The sequence below is a fragment of the Homarus americanus genome, unplaced genomic scaffold (genome assembly GCF_018991925.1).
Source record: "Homarus americanus isolate GMGI-L3 unplaced genomic scaffold, GMGI_Hamer_2.0 scaffold11022, whole genome shotgun sequence".
Taxonomy (NCBI): Eukaryota; Metazoa; Arthropoda; class Malacostraca; order Decapoda; family Nephropidae; genus Homarus; species Homarus americanus.
The window spans coordinates 5,220,441-5,235,307 of NW_024737068.1; the positions used below are offsets into that span (position 1 = coordinate 5,220,441).

The window sequence follows — 14,867 nt, forward strand, 5'->3', positions numbered from 1 at the left end:
TTTTTTTGCTATAGATTTCTTACATATCCAAGTAGGGTAGGGTAGGATAGGTTTGGGTAGGGTAGGATAGGTTAGGGTAGGGTAGGATAGGTTAGGGTAGGGTAGGGTAGGATAGGTTTGGGTAGGGTAGGATAGGTTAGGGTAGGGTAGGGTGGGATAGGTTAGGATAGGGTTGGGTAGGATAGGTTAGGGTAGGGTAGGATAGGTTAGGGTAGGGTAGGGTAGGTTACATTATTAAGGATCCCATAACTGACCTTGATGTATATAAAATACTATAACACAATAAAACCGTAACTAATAAATTAACTATTAAAATATGAAAAGAAATGAAAACATGTAAAATCTTTTAAAACACAAGAAACCATCAAAAGACTCAACCATAATTACAAGACCAGAAATTTTCCAGAAGTACCAATTTTTTTTATTAATATTTAACTTAATTCTGGATGACTATATGACATATACGAGTATGTGAGGCTTAATTAAAAACGCCAATTTTAAGTGCAATGAAATATTTGCTCTTTTTTCCCATATAATGACATAAGAAGGACTATGTACGTTGCGGATACATTAAGACAGAATAAAACTATCATTATTTTAACTGGCTTACAGCCTTTCTTCCAGAGTGCGGCGGTTGAGTGGATACAACACTCGCCTCCTGTTCTGGGGGGTCGGTAATTCGATTCCAGGGCGCTCCCAGTTCACCCAGCTGTAAATTGGTACCTAAGTTTAGAGCTTGGGGAAGTGAAGGCGGTCAAGTGCAGTACCGGAAATGCTGCCTCCTTGTGTACCGAAGGCTTAGTGTACAGTATCCACACTGTTCCTAACGGGCAGCCATGGAAGGGACCCACTATCACTTTTTACAATCTTTCTTAACTTCCTCCTTCACTTCATTATCCTACACCCTCCCTCCCCTCTTTTCTCATTTCACTTCTCACCTCCGTCTATGGTGGTCCCTGGGGAGAGAGAGAGATGGTGTACTCAGTTATTAATGCTAAATAATACATCAGAGTCACCGGGATAGTATTGTTAACGTGGCGGCAGTTATAAATAATTTTCACCATCAATACAGGTGAAGGCGCTGTACAGGTGGTGAATATTTGGTAAATTTCTGCCGACTATTACGGATATTTGGGCTAACTATCGGATATTCATGGCAACGAATATTGGCATGGAAGTACGGCAGTACTATATATATATATATATATATATATATATATATATATATATATATATATATATATATATATATATATATATATATATATATATATATATATATATATATATATATATATAATGCAAATGTCTTAAATACTTCTCTGTAGTGAACTAACAGTAAAAATAATGATGTTTTTGTCAAATACTAGAGCTGTATTAAATAAGGCTATGAATATTAGCATGATAACAAAAATAAAGGTCTTCCTTTAGATATAGCGTTCACTGGTGTAAGTAATTCAGTAAGATAAAGACAATTTATTGACCTCCTTAGGTTTCTCTGTGTAAGATAAATAAAAGAATTTGGTGACATTCAGTTCCTTGGATCACCAATAGGTAACATTGTGAAAAGCTTTATTACTTTCTGGGAGCGAGAACCAGGTGCATTAGTGTTATTAACCAACACAAACACACAAGATTGCCAATACCTGGGAAGATTCTCGCCGTGTGTGGAGTCTGCCTCTCACTTACCTGATTAAGGAAAAAGCACATCTTATATCCTTTAACTACAACCAATAATACACCCACGGCTTTGTGACTGTGTGTGTGTGTGTGTGTGTGTGTGTGTGTGTGTGTGTGTGTGTGTGTGTGTACGTTTGTGTCTTTATGTGCATGTATGTAATTTGATAATATATACTAAAAATATTTTTCTTATAAGAAATAACTAAGAGTAACGAACTTCTACCTAAGACAACCACAGGTCCTTCTCCTCTACCACCTTTCAGATGCTCTCTAACTGTTAGCCACTCCTGTGTACTGGGTGGGGCGGGGTGGGGTGGGGTGGGATGGGGTGGTGGTGGGGGTGGGGTGGGGTGGGGTGGGGTAGGGTGGGGTGGGATGGGGTGGGGTGGGGTGGGGTGGGGTGGGGTGGGGTGGGATAGGGTGGGGTGGGATGGGATGGGATGGGTGGGTAAAGGCTCTTATGTACCTCTGAGCCCTCAAAGACCTACCACACCATAAGAAGATAATGGACCTCCACCACACCTGGCTCATAAGACCACCGTTGTTAGATGGCAGGGGCCCAGGTGATAGGAAAATAATTAAGGATGGTGGGTAACAAGGTGATGTGAACTACAATTGTAAATTATAAAGTTATAGAATGTATGTTAAAGAGTGTTGGTTAATGTCTGCCTTCTGAAACTTTACATCTTTTTTTACCTTAAATGTGACAAAATTAAGAATAATAGAAAAACACAAGAAAAACCCATATGAGTGATGACCTACACATGTTCCCATCTGTTAAGACTAGACGGAGAAATATTTAAGGTTTTGGTAAGCATAGAGCTATAAAATTATTAATGGGTGATGCCCCCAAAAATATGAGGTGATAAGTTACTGAGGTGTGAGATGGAGAGAATATAATCTATTTACCAGTGAAGGAGGTGGATCATGAGGCCATGTTATTATTAGTTTGATCACCAGGGAGAAGGAATTCAGTATATGAACATCACCTTATGTTTTCCTCCCTAGAGAGAGTATTTAAATATAATTATGTCTGGTCGTAACTCAGGTAACGACCAGCTTGTTTATCCCATCCACGTCTGATTGTGTGTCCTCCACCCACATGAAAATCCTTGTTCAGAACGATATGAAGTGACCAAAAAGACTACACACCCAGAAGTTACCATAATATTCCAAGGTTATGAAGGGAGCCTCTACAATAGTTTCAAAAAAGTCTATCTCTATCTTCAAGCAAACGAGAAAACCTAACCAAAGACAGAGTGATCACAAATGTGCAAATGTCATATTCGTTTTCTGTAATTTGTGTACTGAGACACAGGGGGTAAAATATTTCCTGAAAGCTCTCCTATATTTTTTTTAACCCAGGATATATCTCTCTCTCTCTCTCTCTCTCTCTCTCTCTCTCTCTCTCTCTCTCTCTCTCTCTCTCTCTCTCTCTCTCTCTCTCTCTCTCTCTCTCTCTCTCTCTCGCCATTGTCTTTTCTGTCACTCTCTCTCCATCTCTTTGTCTCTGTCTGCCTCTATACTCTGAGATGAATATACCCAGCCAGCGAGGGTATGCAAGGCTCATCGTTCTCGTTTATTGTCTGAATCAACACAAAGTTTCATATCGTTGGTAGATCGACGGCCAAGGATGGTGCAGCTCTACCACCCAACACAGAAGAATTTCCTCAGGAAGAAATAATAAGAACGAACACGCACACACACACACACACACACACACACACACACACACACACACACACACACACACACACACACACACACACACACACACACACACTCATATTAGCCTAAACACAAGCAGGAGTTTCATGGTTTTCATATCTCACAGAGACAAACAAACAGACTGACAAAGTGAAGGGGAATACGGCTTGGGTCATCTGGAGGATAATTTGAAAAATAAAGTGTTATTAATGTGTGTGTGTGTGTGTGTGTGTGTGTGTGTGTGTGTGTGTGTGTGTGCGTGTGAGCGTGTGTGTGTAAAACCAATACCCTCTATTACTTTGCGTGTGTGACTGAGAAACCGTATATCAAACCCAAACGCTTTTATCTTCAATTCCCGCTCTGATGTGAAGCATGAGAGCGAGCGAGCGTTGTTGCGTCAATGTGAGATAATATCACCCCCCCCCCCCACCTCCTTTATTCGCTCGTCTAAATGCAAAACCCCACCGTAGCTTAGAGGTAATGTGGTGAAAGATAGAAGATTTACAATTGGCCCACATAACGAGGGAATGGCGCGGTGGCGGTTGGGGGTGGAGGGTGACTGGCTGGAGGTACACATAACGCCTCTGTGTTGACAATAGACGCGGGAATTATCTCCTCTTGATGAGTTTTTCGATAGTATAGAATGAGTTTCTTGGCTCTTCATGTTCTTCATAGAATATCCAATTGTTGGGTGTGTGGGTTCGATACCCCGAGTTATAGAGTCGAATCTTAAGAGTGTTTTTCTTATATTCCTTTGGTAATTTCTATATCTTTTTCTATCTTGTTCTTATCTTCTCATGAAATTTATCAAGCTCGTCTCCTTCTCACTCTCTCTTATAGAACTATATGAAGATGAAAAAGATGAAGATGATGAGGCAGCATATAATTAATGAAAGAAAACGTAGAAAATGAAAGTCGACGATAAATTGCTACAGCAAAGCAAACGAGGAGAAGAGAAAGAGGAAAGAATGTTTAATGAATATGAAAATTAAAGAAATGAAAGAATAGGATATAATAATAATAATAATAATCATGGCACTACAGCTACTACTACTACTACTACTACTATTATTACTACTACTACTACTTTTTTTTTTTTTTTTTTTAACGTGGCCTCCAGCCTCCCCCAATAGCCACACCTTCGCCACCATTTATTTACCTTAATATTAAATATCCTAATACATAAGAAGCTATCCTATCTGTGTTAAATTAGTTGAGCCGCAGATCCATGCGGCATTCAGTGACTGTAGCCTCATAGTCAATATCTGCAGCAGTTGTCGGAGTAGGGGCAGAAGCTCTCGTTCCCCTGAGGCAGAGCAAAGCCGACCGAAGGAGAGAGAAGGACAGTCGACATCTCATCCAGGCTGTGACATAACTTCTGGGCTGCTGCTTCTGTTCGGAGATCAGCTCCGCGAGTCTGGCGTAGAAACATCTTGCACTTGGGCCCATCCCACCAGAGGTTGTGAACACTAGAGGAGTGAAGCTGCCTTGATCAACATTTTGAATTCTCTCCCCATATGCCCTTCTCTTGTCGTTCTCGTTCCTCCTATGCGCAGCATCGAGAGCTAGGTTACGGTGACAAACGGCCATGGGATCAAAAATCCTGATGTCGAAGAAAGCTCGCTGTCCCCGCGTCCAGAATCCTCGAGCACTGACGTCCACACGGGCTTCGTTAGATGTGTTTGAAGTCCTGTGTTGGAGGATCTCGCCATCCAGTGGAAGGAGGGTCGGTTCTACCATGACGTCCCGGCAGGTTTCCTTCAACATATTTGCTGTGAGATCCCTTACCTCGTCATGCCTCATGCATATGAAGCCCCCCTTCTTGCAAACCATGGCGTGATCGCCATCATAGGAATAGCCACACACGCATTGGGAGGGCAAACCATCTACTGGCCAACCGTACCTTAGAGCAATGGCATCTGTAAATTCTTGTTTGTTAAGGCTGAAACCATTTGCCCTTATCGGTAACGTAGTTAACCAGTTCGAGGCGCCCACCTCCTGCGCTATAGCTACTTTTTTTGTCAAATTTTCTGGAACCTGCAGCAATAGTTGCTGCAACATGTCATTTTGGCAGTGCTGCCGATCTGTTGTAATGGACCTACGGATCTTATTAACTTCGCTGGTGTCCACTTCCCCTGTTGCATTCTGGGCTATTATGTGATCAGTGAGGGCTGCCGTGAGCTTAAGTGAATTTTGATGTTCAGAGTCAGCAATCTCCTCTGGATTAGTTAGTCCCATCCCTCCCAGTCTTGGTGGAAGTGCAAGAAGTGTTCTTTCTACTGGGGTTAAGTCGTGGTGTTTCACTAGTTTGGGAATGAACTTGACACTGATTGCTTCTTCCAAAGGGTGGAGGAGGGGTCGGATCTCAGGGATGGTACGCATCAGGTAGTTCCAACGATGCTTGACTCCATGTGTGAATGCTGCAAAGGCCGCATGTGGCTCTGTGTTAGCAATCTCCGATAGAGCATGGATTTCGCTAACCCACTCATTCACCTTTCCCCCTACGTACTGGGTCTTGAAGTCCGTAGTGCCAATTACTGCGCCTAGATGTCTTTGGCCGTCCTTAGTTATTTTCTACTACTACTACTACCACTAATAATAATAATGAAGGCAGACACGAGGGAGAAATGGAAGAAAAGGTATAAAGAGATAAGAAATAATTCAGTCTGACCTAAAGAGTTAATAATGTCACATAAAAGAAAGCAACACACGACAAACACTTCCTATTATTATTATTATTATTATTATTATTATTATTATTATTATTATTATTATTATTATTATTATTATTATTATTATTATTATTATTATTTCAAAATCATTCAATAAGACCTTTTGGTGTTATCACATCGGGTACATATATATAACACCTATTTATAAAACGCAGGTAATAATATCCATCCCTGAAGGTAAGCTTGTTCTATAGTTGACTTACATTGCTTGTATATCCGTGTCTATCCAATCACTCAATCTGCCGAAAGTATGAGAATCTTAAGAGGTGATTTGTACTACAGCAGGTAAGTAAATACAGTGTCCTCCTGCCATATTAAATATATGAGCTATAGAATTAACTGTCTTGCATATGTCTCATTGTATGCAATAAATAAGTGATACAAGTAACTTTATCGAAATGTCGGGCGGGAAAAAAAAATCTGCATCCACACCTTTATTGGAAAAGACATTTTGGATCGCAGAGAATTGTTTTCCAATCCCTGTGTTCAGAAAACAATAGCTGCCAAACTTCCCCGCCTGCAATACTCAAGAAACTCCTCGGAATTTCCTCAGTGGGTCATGTGGTAGGACAGCCGATACAAGAATAATATGTAAATTCTCTTCCATCTGCCCACAAAAAGTGTTCTCGTGTTGATAAGATAAGTAAGAACTATCGAGCACTTATATGGGCGTACGGTCAATTCGTCGTCGGTCAATTCATCGTCAGTCGCGCCAGTCCTGGCCAACCTATTCAGGACCTTTAAAACAGGAGAGTCAAAAGCCAGGGATTTCCAACGGTGACAAACAACCGGAAGAGAGGATATCCTTTACTCGGACAATCAAGAAATAATCACAAGGTAACACGGTCACTACTCAACAAAATTTAGCCAGAAATAGATAACACAAGGCAATGCACAATCCTATATGGCACTCTATGAATGTTAGGTTAGGTTAGGTTAGGTTCAAATTGTAAACCATTCATATCAAATTTACCGACAACTAATTGACCGGTGACGAATTGACCGGTGACGAATTGACCGGCGACGAATTGACCGGCGACTAATTGACCGGCGACGAATTGTCCTTGCACCCATATATGCACCCTTTTGTCGGGTTATCCATTTGGTAGTCCGACAATATTATTGGAAAGTTCGGGATAAGTCCTCGGGTGTGGGTAGGCTCCCGAAAGACTTATCCCGAATGTTCAAACTAGTTATATATGGATAGAAAACGTCTCTGAAATACAATATATGTAAATTAAGATGAGATAATAAAGACACAAATATATAAATGTCCTAATAACCGGTCCAGTGGAAATGTATATATTTTTAAGAGACCGCCGTGTACCCCGTGACGTCGTACCTTCAACTCCAAATATTTTTCGTCTCCCCATCGAACCTTCTCCAATTTTATCAAGCATTGCATTCCTACAATCATCCTCTTATAGCTTCAAGTATGGAAAGTAACGCACTTTTGTTTGTGATAGATAGATGTAATGCAATTTCTAATTCGCCAATATATTATATATAGGGAAGATATAAGATGAGCCAATTGTACAAGGTAGATGCTGAAGTAATAGTTTACAACAAGTGTCATCTGTGACCCACGCTGATAATTACCCTGGAAAAAAATTTCTCCTGCTATATTTCACCGTTTGGGTTATTGTTGTTGTTCCGGTTGTGTTTAGGTACTACCAATATTTGCAAGTTTAGATTAGGTTACGTAAAATATTTTTTTAGAAGAAATGTTCGAACTCAGGGTTAGAATAAAGTGCCAAAATTGATTAATGGTGTTTTCAATCACTCAATTTAAATCGTGTCAGTCCTATCTTACATCACTGGAACAACAACAAACAAAATTTAATATACTATGGACAAATTTCTTAAGGAAATTCTCTGTAATGGCTGTGCAACAAACTTGAATTCTGTAAACTATTATCAAAAGTAATTTATATTATATACAGTAGTTACCGCAATGTATATATAATACATATTAGATTTTGTTTTATTTTTTTCTTCTTCACGGCTCTTATTTGATTTTGGCGCGCGGATAACCTGTTTATTTACATTTATCTTGGATAAGGCGTACCAACCCTCTCGAGTTGCGGCGTTCGGGTCACTAAATAGTAACCCGATGTTCAGGATTGATATTCGAGTTTGACGAATCCATTTGTCGGGTTACCAAACGGTAACCCGACATTCGGGATTGCTCTTCGGGCTTGCTGCCCCGAGTGTTTAAAAAAATGGCCGACAGAGCGTAAGTTCCGAAAACACAAGCACCGAGACCACTTGGCTTGGTCTCATGAACATAAAGACAAAAGAAGACACAAGCGGAGGCGTTAGTGACCCCCCCCCCCAAAATAGTAATGACATTATTCATGTTTTTTTCTATTTATTTCCTAACATTTTCTAAATTAACAATACCAGATCTACTGGAGTCTCTCTCTTTATGTAAAGCACAGTGTCTGTGTTTTTATTTGCTATGCACGGCTACAGTTTTGAAGGCAGAAAGCTGAAATATACCCCAGAGATACGCCTATTATATTATTATCATTATTATTAATAATATTATTAATAGTAATAGTAGTAGTATTAGTAGTAGTCGTATGATTATTTTTCTTATCATTATTAATTATAATTATTATTATCATTACTATTATTATTGCCGATACATTTCATTCACAAATTTTTATGATACGAAAATGGCCGCCACATCGCCAATTCTAATTAACTATAATTATGAGATTCGGTAGTGACCAATTGTATAGCCTGATGACACCTGTAACCTTATGACCTCGTTTGGGTGTATGCTAATGTGTCTTAATAACATCATACAGTACTCTGAGACAGGTCATTATTTGTTTGTAAAAATCTTGTATGGTCAGCATATCCTAACCAAGTCTAATATAACTTAACCCAATACCACTACCCTAGCATAGCCTATCATATCCAAACATAAGATGACTCCCCTAAGACAACCTATCCAAACCAAATCTAACATAACCTAACCTACACTTTGACCTGACTACCCTAACATAGCCTATCCTAACCAAATCTAATTTAACTTAACCTAATGTGACTGCCCCACAGCCTAACCTAATTTGAATACCCCTAACAAAGCCTACCCAAACCAAATTTAATATAACCTAACCAAATATGACTACCCTAAGATAGACTAACCCAAACCTAATTTAATATAACCTAACCAAATCTTTAATCTGCCAACCCTAACACAGACTATCCTAACCAAATAAAAACTAACCTAATCAATTGAAGGTAACCAACTTAAAGTAACCTGACTAATCAAGAATATTGTAACCTATTCAACCAAGCGGAAGATTAGATTTGATTAGGTAAATACTAGAAGTTTTATATAGGACCGAGGCAAAATGTCCTTTCTATTAAATTTTGTGGGAGGTGGGCGATAGTAGTGGCGAAATTCCAGGAGTTTGTACCCCTAACTTTTTTTTCCATAGGTGTTTCAGCCTAGCGATGTTCAGGTGCAAAGTGCCAATGGAACTTTTTATTGCACAGTATGCCTTGACTGTGTAATAAAATTGTACGTTTTTTTCACTACTTTTTTTGACATGTTGGCAAAGATTTACAAGAAGTGAGCATCAATTTAAGATAATTTAACCTTCATTAGTATGTTAGTTGATTATCTTTTCATATTGATTTAGTTTGCTGTCTCTCCTACTTCAACAGTCTTTCCATCTTTTTCTTTCACGTCTTTGTTTTCGTCTTCCTTTTTTCTTCTTCAAATCACCCCTTTGGCACTCATATTCATCCATCTATGTTTACGTGTCATTCTCTCCGTCCTGCTGTGCGGAGCTCGTCTACCATGTTCATGTTCAACACCACTGTAACAATGCAAACCCAGGTGAGATTTGCATTCCTAGGATTACGCTACACTGCCTCTTAGTAGTAGTAGTAGTAGTATTAGCAGAGATCCATCACCTGATGACGACATGTCAGACGATAGTAGTGAACCCATTCAGTCGAAAAATACTGTTCATGAGGTGAATAACATAGTTAACAAATTGGAAAGACTTGTCTGGGGACAATGCAGAGAAGTGGGTCAAAGAAGTCTACTCAGAAGTGGTCAGGTGGTCGCCAGCTAACCTCTTTAAATCACCCAAGTGTGCGGCCGCCAAAAAAATGATCCAGGAGATGACTTGCCTCATAATCAATTATACTCACGACTCCCCCCTGGCCCTATTAGCTCTTCAAATACTGGCCATCATACCCCATCTATTCTGTCAGAGGACACGCAAGGTCTAAGTGCAAAGAAAATGTGGCAGCAATGAAGAGGAGATTAATAATGTGGTAGAAAGTGGCCCTTGATGATCTCCTACGCGAAGCAAGAACACTGCAGGAGAGTCGAAAATTCATAGGAGACGGAAAGCAAAAAAACACTGAGGATGTTGACCGAAAATTTGATAACAAGATGCGGTAAGATCTCTCACAGAGGAATCTTCCGGTGGTGTTCTGCCAATAAGCAGAGATACATTACAACAACTGAAGGAAAAACACCCCACTGCAAGTGAAGAGGATGGCATCAGGTTCCAGGGAACCGATATCCCTCCAAATTCTGTCATGTTCGAGAAAATAACAGGAGGGATGGTGTGGAAAAAATCACTGAAGACACAGGGAGGAGCAGGCCCTTCAGACCTGCTCGAGGATTCTGGACGCGGGACTGCGAGCCTTCTTTGATATAAGGATTTTCGATCCCATGGCCGCATGTCACCGTAACCTAACTCTCGATGCTGCACACAGGAGGAACGAGAATGACAAGATCAGGGCATATGGGGAGAAAATTCTGAATGTTGATCAGGGCAGCATCACTCCTCTGGTGTTCACAACCTCTGGTGGGGAGGGACCAGGTGCAAGATGTTTCTTTGCCAGACTTGCGGAGGTGCTGTCTGAACGGAAGCAGCAGACCAGAAGTTACGTCACAGCCTGGTTGAGGTGAACCTAAGGGTGGCCCAAGACGCCGCCAATACATATGAACGTGAAGGAAATATTCTCCTTTTTTTTTTTACTTTCCTGCACCGCAGATCTTCTAGTGGTTAACCTCTATCGCTTTTCCCTGCTATGTAATACTGACCAGGTATTAATTTGTTTTCCCCGATTTACCATTTGACTTCTCTCCTGTGGCGGAAATACGTAGATAACTATTGCAATGTTTAATAACTTCTTTGATATAGACGGAATAACATAGATCAATAAAAAAATAGTAATGTTTAATGATAAAGAATGATATATTGCTTACTGTCCCAGGTAAAATATTCCTTGTGGTTAAAATTTTGAAACGTTCATTGTCTGCAAAAATCTTGTTTGGGCAGTAACCTAATTTGACTTACCCTAGCATAGCCTATCCTAACCAAATCTAATATAACCTCACCCAATTTGACTACTCTATCCAAACCTAACATGGCAACATGGTTATCGTCGTTACATCTGAGCCTGGGTGAGACCATATTGTTACGTCATGAAATCGAGATTTAGCAGAAATAAAAACAAGAGGCCATGTGTTGTCACTTATCACTGCATATCGTTCGTCTGCTTATCATGCTGTCTCTCTCTCCGACTCTTATATGCCTAAATTAGCTTCCTCTCATCCTATTCACTCCTGATCTTCTCCTCCAATGATAACCTCTTTTGACAACTTTTTCCTTTGCTGTAAGGCTCCTAAGACCTGTAAAACAAAGTCCCACGTGAATGACGGCAGCTGGGAGTCTCCATTGATATCATTTTCCTCTCTCTAGGCTGAGAAGAAGGAAACTATTATTTCTTCTCATTCTCTATCATTATTAGTAATATTTTTCATATCTGTCTCTACCTCAATAAAACAACGTTCATCTCTCACAAGCAGAATAGTCCCAGAGTTGCGGAAATCAGAGAGTAAAGATTGGTCTCCCACGGTGCCTCTGGCAGACCAGTGAAAAACAAACTAATAGGCATAGTATCTTCTTCACTGACAGGTCCGTAGACCACCAACCAGCCAAGGGATGGAATAACCCACACTAGCTGTTGGTGCTACAATAAAAAGAGGTGATTACGCGATAGTGTTGGTTGTTAGTAAAGGATAGGCTGGGATGGTGGGGAATTGGTCCGGATGGTGAGGGGTGGGGTAGGATGGTGGGGTGTGGGGGTGGGATGGTGGGGGTGGGGTAGGATGGTGGGGTGGGGTAGGATGGTAGGGGTGGGGTAGGATGGCAGGGGTGGAGTTGGATGGTGAGGTGGAGATGGAGTGGTGAGGGTGGGGAGTGGGATGGTGAGGGGTGGGGTAGGATGGTGGGGTGGGAGTTGGATGGTGAGGTGGGGAGGATGGTGGGGGGTGGGGTAGGATGGTAGGTGGGAGTGGGATGGTGAGGGTGGGGCTGGGATGGTTGGGGGTGGGGTGGGATGGTAGGGGTGGGAGTGGGTGATGGGGTGGGATTGGATGGTGAGGGTGGGGAGTGGGATGGCAGGTGGGGTAGGTGGTGGAGTGGAGTAGGATGGTGAGGTGGGGGAGGATGGTTAGAGTTGGGTGGGATGGTGGGGTGGGGTAGGATTGGTGAGGGTGGGGTGGGATGGTGGGGTGGGAGTGGGATGGTGGGGTAGGATGGTGGGGTGGGGTAGATGGTGGGGGTGGAGTGGGATGGTGGGGTGGGGTGGGATGGTGGTGGGTGGGGTGGGATGGTGGGGTGGGGTGGGGTGGGTGAGGGTGGGAGTGGGGTGGGTGAGGGTGGAGATGGGATGGTGGGGGGGTGGGGTGGGATGGGTAGGGGTGGGGTGGGATGGTGGGGTGGGGTGGATGGGTTGGTGGGGTGGGATGGTGGGGTGGGGAGTGGGATGGTGGGGGTGGGGTAGGATGGTAGAGGTGGGGTGGGATGGTGGAGTTGGGGTGGGATGGTGGGGTGGGGTGGGATGGTGAGGTTGGGATTGGGATGGTGAGGTGGGGTAGGATGGTGAGGGTGGGGTGGGATGGTGGGGGTGGGGGGTGGTGGGGGTGGGGTAGGATGGTGAGGGTGGGTGGGATGCTTGGGGTGGGTTGGATGGTGGGGTGGGGGTGGGATGGTGGGGGTGGGTGGGTGGTGGGGTGGGATGGTGGGGGAGTTGGGGGTGGGATGGTGGGGGTGGGGTGGGATGGTGAGGGTGGGGTGGGATGGAGGGGGTGGGGATTGGGATGGTGGGGGTGGGGTGGGATGGCGAGGGTGGGGTGGGATGGTGGGGTGGGATGGTGAGGTTGAAGTGGGATGGTGAGGTGGGTGGGACGGTGAGGTGGAGTTGATGTGGGGTTGGGGGGGGATGGTGGGGGTGGGGAGTGATGGTGGAGTTGGGGTGGGATGGTTGAGGTTGGAGTTGGGATGAAAGAGTTGAGGAGGTGTGATGGTAGGTGGGGTGGGATGGTGGGGTGGGGTAGGATGGTGGGAGTTGGGGGTGGGATGGGTGAGTGGGAATTGGGATGGTGAGGTTGGGGGTGGGATGGTGGGGTGGGGTAGGATTGGTGAAGGTGGGGTGGGATGGGTGAGAGATTGGGGTGGGATGGTGGGGTTGGGTTGGATGGTGAGGGATTGGAGTAGATGGTGAGGGTGGGGTGGGATGGTGGGGGTGGGGTAGGATGGTGGGGTGGGATTGGATGGTGGTGGGTAGGATGGTGAGGTGGGGTAGGATTGGTGAGGTGGGGGTAGGATGGTGGGGGTGGGGATTAGGATGGTAGGGAATTGGGTAGGATGGTGAGGGTGGGGTAGGATTGGTGAGGGTGGGGTGGGATGGTGAGGTGGGGTAGGATGGTGAGGTGGGGTGGGATGGTGAGGTTGGGGTAGGATGGTGGAGATTGGGTAGGATGGTGAGGGGGTGGGGTGGGGTGGTGAGGGTGGGGTATTGGGATGGTGGGGTTGGGATTGGGATGGGGGTGGGATTGGATGGTGAGGGTGGGGTGGGATGGTGAGGTTGGGGTGGGATGGTGGGGTGGGGTGGGATGGTAGGGTGGGGTGGGATGGTGAGGGGTGGGGTGGGATGGTGAGGGTGGGGGTAGGGATGGTAGGGTTGGGATTGGATGGTGAGGTGGGGTGGGGTGGGTAGGGTGGGGGTGGGATGGTGGAGGTTTGGGGGTGGATGGTGGAGTTGGGTTGGATGGGTGAGGGTGGGGTAGGATGGTGAGGGTTGGGGTGGGATGGTGGGGGTGGGGTGGGATGGTAGGGGGTGGGATTGGATGGTGAGGGTGGGGTGGGATGGTGAGGGTGGGAGTGGATGGTAGGTGGGATTGGATGGTGAGGGTGGGGTGGGATGGTGGGTTGGGGTGGGATGGTGGGGGTGGGGTGGGGTGGTGAGGGTGGAGTTGGATGGTGGGGTTGGGGTGGGATGGTGGGGGTGGGGTTGGATGGTGGGGGTGGGATGGTGAGGGTGGGATGTGGGATGGTGAGGGTGGGGTGGGATGGTGGGGTGGGAGTAGGATGGTGAGGTGGGGTAGGATGGTGAGGGGTGGGGTAGGATGGTGAGGGTGGGGTAGGATGGTGGGTGGGGTGGGATGTGGTGGGGGTGGGATTGGATGGTGGTGGGAGTTGGATGGTGAGGGTGGGGTTAGGATGGTGAGGGTGGGGTGGGATGGTGGGGTGGGGTGGGATGGTGAGGGAGTTGGGGTGGGATGGTGAGGGTGGGGTGGGATGGTGGGGGTGGGAGTGGGATGGTGGGGTGGGGTGGGATGGAGGGTGGGGGTGGGATGGTGGGGTGGGGTAGGATGGTGGTGGGGGTGGGGTGGGATGGTGAGGCAATACGTGGCAC

At 44.6% G+C, this 14,867-nt stretch overlaps 1 protein-coding gene across 1 annotated transcript in view; it reads right to left on the minus strand.

Annotated features, from left to right (window-relative positions):
• LOC121873062 (stress protein DDR48-like) overlaps positions 1-14,867 on the minus strand; it is a 95,067-nt gene that overhangs the window by 71,416 nt on the left and 8,784 nt on the right. The window lies entirely within an intron of this gene.